Source organism: Rhinopithecus roxellana, chromosome 4, assembly GCF_007565055.1.
Source record: "Rhinopithecus roxellana isolate Shanxi Qingling chromosome 4, ASM756505v1, whole genome shotgun sequence".
Taxonomy (NCBI): Eukaryota; Metazoa; Chordata; class Mammalia; order Primates; family Cercopithecidae; genus Rhinopithecus; species Rhinopithecus roxellana.
Genome location: NC_044552.1, coordinates 117,325,307 through 117,331,400, shown reverse-complemented (window position 1 = coordinate 117,331,400; position 6,094 = coordinate 117,325,307). Strand labels below are relative to the sequence as shown.

Here is a 6,094-nt window from a genome sequence, read left to right as displayed (position 1 = left end):
CTCATCTTGTTTTTTCAAATGTGTACAGTGTTCTTGTTAAGAGTGGATGGGGATGTGTTATGCATGTAACATGAGTTTGTGTGTAAGAAAGAAATTTAGGAAAGGTACAAATTCCAAGATTGAGTTGTTGTTTTCTTTCATCTCCACCTCCATCTCGAAGCCCACCAGCAGCAGCATAATGCTTCACAAATAGGAGCCAATGTACTGAGTATGGAATGGTAAATTAAAGGAGAAAAATCTAATAAGCTCTGCCTCTCTGAAACTACCATCTCCTAAAATAATCATGTGAGTCTGAATCTCCTGTGGAACATACTAAAAATGTAGATTGGAATCTACCCCCACAGAGATTCTGATTAAGTAGGTCTGGTGTAAAGGCCAGAAATGTACATTTTTAACATACTCCCCAGGTGATCCTGATGCATGGCCTGCATACTGCAATCATTATTCTAGAAATTAGAGGAATAAATACTTCTCTGTCCTAATTTGACTAACAACGAGTACTTGATGGCAGGATTCACAGTGATGGAGACTTGGAATAAAGGTCTAGGTAGTCATAAAGCCCAAGAAGAAATCAGGTCAAAGTTAGACCTCAGCCTTTAGGAATTTGGGTTTCTTAAAAGGTACAAGAAAAAATAGATTTAGATACTGGGCATGGTGACTCACACCTGTAGTCCCAGTTCTTTGGGAGCCAGAGCTGGAAGGATCACTTGAGGCCGGGAATTCAAGACAAGTCTGGGCAACATAGCAAGACCCTGCCTCCAAAAAAAAAAAAAAAAAATATATATATATATATATATATATTTAGATTATGAGAGCTAAAAAAAAAACCTCACATTACTTTTAGGTTCCTACCAAATACACTGAAATACATTAGCTCCCATTCATCCCATTTCCAGTCCACACCTGCTCACTCTTCCAGCTCTTTCACTATTTTTACCATTTACTACTCTAGCAGCTCTTTAAAACCTAATATATTGGTTACTCTTTTCCCCATGTCTGTAAGACTCTACTAGCTTCACAGTCTTCCCATAGCTGCCTAACCAGAGTCTTTCCTTTCACAAGCCTATTGTCAACAACTCAAGTACATTTCACTGTTGCCCACGCCATTGGTTTCCCTAAAACCCCTACACCAAGATGAACCCAACTCTGGTGCCTACTTCTCTGCTGTACTGAACACCACTAAACAAAAACCACACAATCATACGTACTGATGCTCCTGCAATATATGATCTTTCCCCTCAACTGGGCTTTTAACCCCATAGCAATTATTTTACATATTTCTGGTCAACTTTGTATCTTCTTCCTTTCAGTAGCTATCCCAAATCTTTATCAGTTTAGTTGAAGGCCTGATATGGTTAGGTTTTGTGTCCCCACCCAAATCTCATCTTGAATTATGATCTCCATGTGAGGGAGAAACCTGGTGGCAGGTGATTGGATAATGGGGACAGATTCCCTTATGCTGTTCTCATGATAGTGAGCTAGTTCTCATGAGATATGCTGGTTTTGTATGTGTTTGACAAGTTCCTCCTTCGCCCACTCTTTCTCTTGCCACCTTGTAAAGAATGTGCCTGCTTCCCCTTCCACCATGTTTGTAAGTTTCCTGAGGCCTCCTCAGCCACGCAGAACTGAATCAATTAAACCTCTTTTCTTTATAAATTACCCAGTCCCAGGTATTTACAGCAGTGTGAAAATGAACTAATACAAGGCCCCATTAATTTTCTCAGCACAGAAAGTAAAATTCATCACATAGAAGCTACTTTAACTCTCCATCTCCCTACACATAAATGTCCATGTCTACATCTCTAGTCAAATACCTATACCTGTAATCACAGTTGTGTTCATACTTTCCAATTACCTCCGTAACAGAAAAAAATAAATGCTTCTCTACAAAGCTAATGGATTTATCCCATATTCCCTAAGATTTTTTTCCATTGATTTCATCTCTTTCATCCTTATCAACCTCTCTTTCTCCATTGTTCTTTCCCCTGAACATCTTCATGACTGTTGCATATTAAAACAAGTCCTCACCAAATTTATATCAATCCCTGAAACAACCCTTTATTCCCCTTACTATTAGTTGAAAAAACTCACAAAATAATAATTTAAGCTCTCTACTTTTCACATCTTCCATTTATTATTTAACCGCTCAAGTTCTGCTTGTTTCCTATTCACATTGACCTTGCTAAGGACCTTATCTTTCATTTTGTTGCCTCTTTAATGGAGTTGTGAGCATGACATTTAGAGTTAGACTATTCCCATTGATTACCAACTATGTGGCCTATATGACTCTAGTTCTCTCCTCATGTAAAAGAAAGATGATAATAATATATATTTCATAAGGTGGTTGTAAGAATTACATGACAAAATATGTTATAAGGTGCTTTACAACATAGTGTCTGACCAACAGTAAGGTGATGCAGCAAATAGTGGGTAGTGTTACATAGTTGCTATTGTTATAATTACTATTAATATCTTAACTATTCCTTAGCTCATTTTTTTCCCCAAATGAATGCTTTAATGTGTTTGTTAAAATGAAGATTCTTGGGTCTCATCATAAGTGTAACAAATTATAATCTTTTTTTTTTTTTTCTCTGCTTTCAGGAAAAGTTTATTGTGGTGAGTGCCTTCTGTACAGTCGACTGCAAATGAAACGCAGAGGAAGGTGCCCAGAAGCGCCTGTGGCAGAGGCGCATGGGAAGCCCGGGGCCCAGGCTCATGCAACATGATGCTCACCGCGGCTCGGGCCGTGGGGCCGTCAGAGAAACCTTTTTAAAAAATGGAGATGAATATTACAGAATTGGACAACCTGAACTGCTTTTCAAAACCAGAAGAAGGAGGTTCTTAGCCGTTACTCAGATACCAGTGCTGGGGAGGGAGGCCTGACTTTAGCAACAGCTGTGGGTGGGCTGGAGGCCGGTGCAGCTTGGGGCCCCCAGCGCCAGCTGTCTCGGCCACCGCCTGTGCAGCGCTTGCTCCAAGGGGTCAGCAAAAGCGACTGATGGCTGCCACTTCCAGGACCCACGAGACAGGCCTCAGGTAACTTTACTGCAACCAAAGCCCAGGCTGGAAGGGGTCCCGGCTCTGCCGCATTCTGCATCCCAAGTGGGCACGTGGAGGAAGGGTCTGAAGGAAGGCTCCGGAGCACAGGCCCTGATGTCCCTGTGAGGACGCTGGACCTGCAGGAGCGGGGAGCTGCAGTGCCACCTGCTGGGTGCCACGGGCCAGGCATGGGGTCCACGCCACCAGGTTGGGTGCATCTGATGTCTTGCCGAGCGCCTGGTCCCGTCCTCTTGAACTGCCCTTGCCCAGCACTGCACTCTGGAGGCGGGTGGTGCAGGCGGTGGAGGGACACAGGCCAGCTCAAGACCGCTGGTGACAGGGCGTTTTCCCACAGGGATACGGAAAGCCACCTGTGTCAGGGCCAGGCCCTGGGATCGGGAGTTACACTACCTTGTCCCAAGCCAAGGGGGCTGTTGAAATGATTTGAGCAGCTCTGGGAGTGGGGAAAAAAGACTAATTTCCAAACCCGTTTGTTCTCAGATAAAAAGCAGTTTTATAAACCCGCAATCTGCTCCAGATTCAAGCAGTACTATTTCAGCAAGAGGAGGTGGTCATGGGAAGTCAGCGCAGCAGACGCTCCCTGACCCGGAGGCCTGCCTGCTTTCCACGTTGTTTCCCATGTTCAGGATTTCAGGAGAAGCAGCTCACGCTCCTGTGGTGGAGGGCAGGGTGTTCCACAAACACCTCCAGACCCAACCAAGAACTACGGGGCGGCGGGCTGCAGGCCACATGCATACTCAGGGGACCCGGCAGAGTCAGGGCCAGGGCCCTTCCCTCCAGGAACCGGTCCTTGGTAAAACAGCCACGGTCCACGCTGCAGTCTGGTTCCCAGTGGGGCTGCCTCAGTCTTACCCCAAGCACCCTCAAAAGCTGGGGTGTCTACATGTCCCTTCACATAACTGATATGGTACCACCTCCTATAATAATAATATAAAATAAAAACATCTGATGTCTGGGTTCTTTCCCTGTTTCCAAATTTGTAGACTCCCAGGAAAATATTTTTTGCAGCCTTTTAAAAATCTGGTTCTTGGCAATTTACCTATCTGTATCGATCCTGTGGGACTGCTTTGGTATCCGGAGGGCCTCACTGTCCAGCACCATCACCTGATGCAGGACGCCCGGGAACTGATAGAGCACTTTCAGGTTCTTCTCTTCCCCCACACACGGGTCATAAAAGCCAGACAGCCCAGCCTTGGAGACCTCCGTGAGGATGAGCTTCGAGTCCTTCACCAGGCACTGCAGGGGCACAGTCACGTCAATCACCTTCACCTTCTCACTCTTCCTGCTCTTATCATTGACAAACTTCCCGTACCAGGCATTGACGATGATGAGGCCCATTCTGGACTCTTCTGCCTCAAATATCCTTCGGACAGATTCCTACGTCAGCCAGACAGCGGACTCCTGCCTCTTGCTTCTTCTGCAGCACGTCGGTGGCGACGCTTTCCCTCTGCTTCTCCAATTCCTTCTCTTTCTGAGCCCTGAGGTATGGTTTGATGATCAGACAGTGCACGGCAAAGTAGACCACGGTGGCATGGAAGACGGCGCTGGGCAGAAGCTGGTCCGTCAAGTGAATAGGGAAGAAGTATGTCTGACTGGCCCTTTTGAGCTTGACTTTGAGAAAAACGCCCTGTGGAACTCCAATGCTGACAGCTGCACCCAAAACGCTGTGCCTGGAGATCTTCCTCTCGGCTCCGTACTTCACCACCGTCCCAACGAAGCCTGCTTTGAGGGATCCTTTCACGCGAGTCTGATCGTCATCTTGGAATTTGTGCTGATAGTTGATCAGTGCAAAGGAGTGAGGGATTCCCAGCTGCAGGGCCACAGTGGCTGGTTTTAGTGTCCCGGCCGATGCTAGTGCTCATGACTGACTGGATACCCCATCGCCACTGCAGGTAGCCCACGGTGTTCTTGTCTAGGTTCCAAGCTAGGACGGTGGTCAGACCGGGTCGGATTCCACGGGATGAAAACTGCAGAGCACAGTTTGTTGTCACAAAGCATCTTGGTATGAGATTACGGAACAGCTTGAGACCAAATAAAGGTCCCTGCAGGTCTCCGGCTCCAAATTCCAACTCTCCCCATCCCTTTGCCGAAGTTACTCGTCTGAGCGCAAAGTTAATGGAACCTCCTCCATTTCCATTCTGGGTTGAGAGGCTTCCAGAGAGGATGGCTGTGTCTGTCGCTGTCAAGGGTGCCTCAATGGACTGGGATATGTGCATTTTATTAATTTCAATCTGCGGAAAGCTACTGCCGGACACATCTTCATACTCCTCATCATAGTGATCAAAAAGGTCAGTGGCATCTACTCCAACGCTGATCGTTCCCTTGGGATTGGTTCGCTGCTGCAGTCTCCTCTCTTCCCTCTGTCTCTGCAGCCGCTCAAACTCCTCTCAAATTTCAGCTGGGGTTCTCCTCCTTTGCACGACCTCTGATCCTTCCATTTCCAGTCCTCTTTTCCCATATATATCATAGATGGCCCTGGTTTGGGAGTCACTAAGCACTTCATAAGCCTGATGAACAAGGTTAAACAGTCGTTCCGCCTGTGACTTGAGCTCTGGGTCTCTGTGCTTGTTTGGATGGTAGAGCATACACAGCCTCTGGTAGGCAGCTTTCAGCTCTTCAGAAGAGGCCTCCCTGCGCACGTTCAGCAAGGAGTAATAGTCTTCATTGTCCAGCTCCTCCTCACTCAAGGCCGTCGCCATCTTCGCAAACTTTCACCCCCACAAATTATAATCTTTTGAGTAGATCCTAGTAATATGTATTTGAAGAAGTTCCTTGAGTGATTCTTTTGCATACTGAAGTTGGAGATCCATGGACTTATCCCCATTTGTTAAGGACCTTGGAATCAGATGGGCCTGAGATCAAGTTTAGAGATAAAGCCTTGAGTAAATTACTTCTTTCTTATTAGGTTGGTGCAAAAGTAATTGAAGTTTGGGCCACTTTTTTTAAGTAATGTGGAAAACCACAATTACTTTTCCACCAACCTAATAGCTTTAGTTGTCATGTCTACAAGAACAGCTTAGTACCATCAACTACA

At 46.0% G+C, this 6,094-nt stretch overlaps 1 pseudogene across 1 annotated transcript; it reads right to left on the bottom strand.

Annotated features, from left to right (window-relative positions):
- Positions 1-4,036: 4,036 nt before the first annotated feature.
- LOC104659031 lies at positions 4,037-5,759 on the bottom strand (annotated as a pseudogene). The gene has a single exon (XR_747529.2). The product of XR_747529.2 is annotated as a dnaJ homolog subfamily C member 11 pseudogene (transcript).
- Positions 5,760-6,094: the final 335 nt, after the last annotated feature.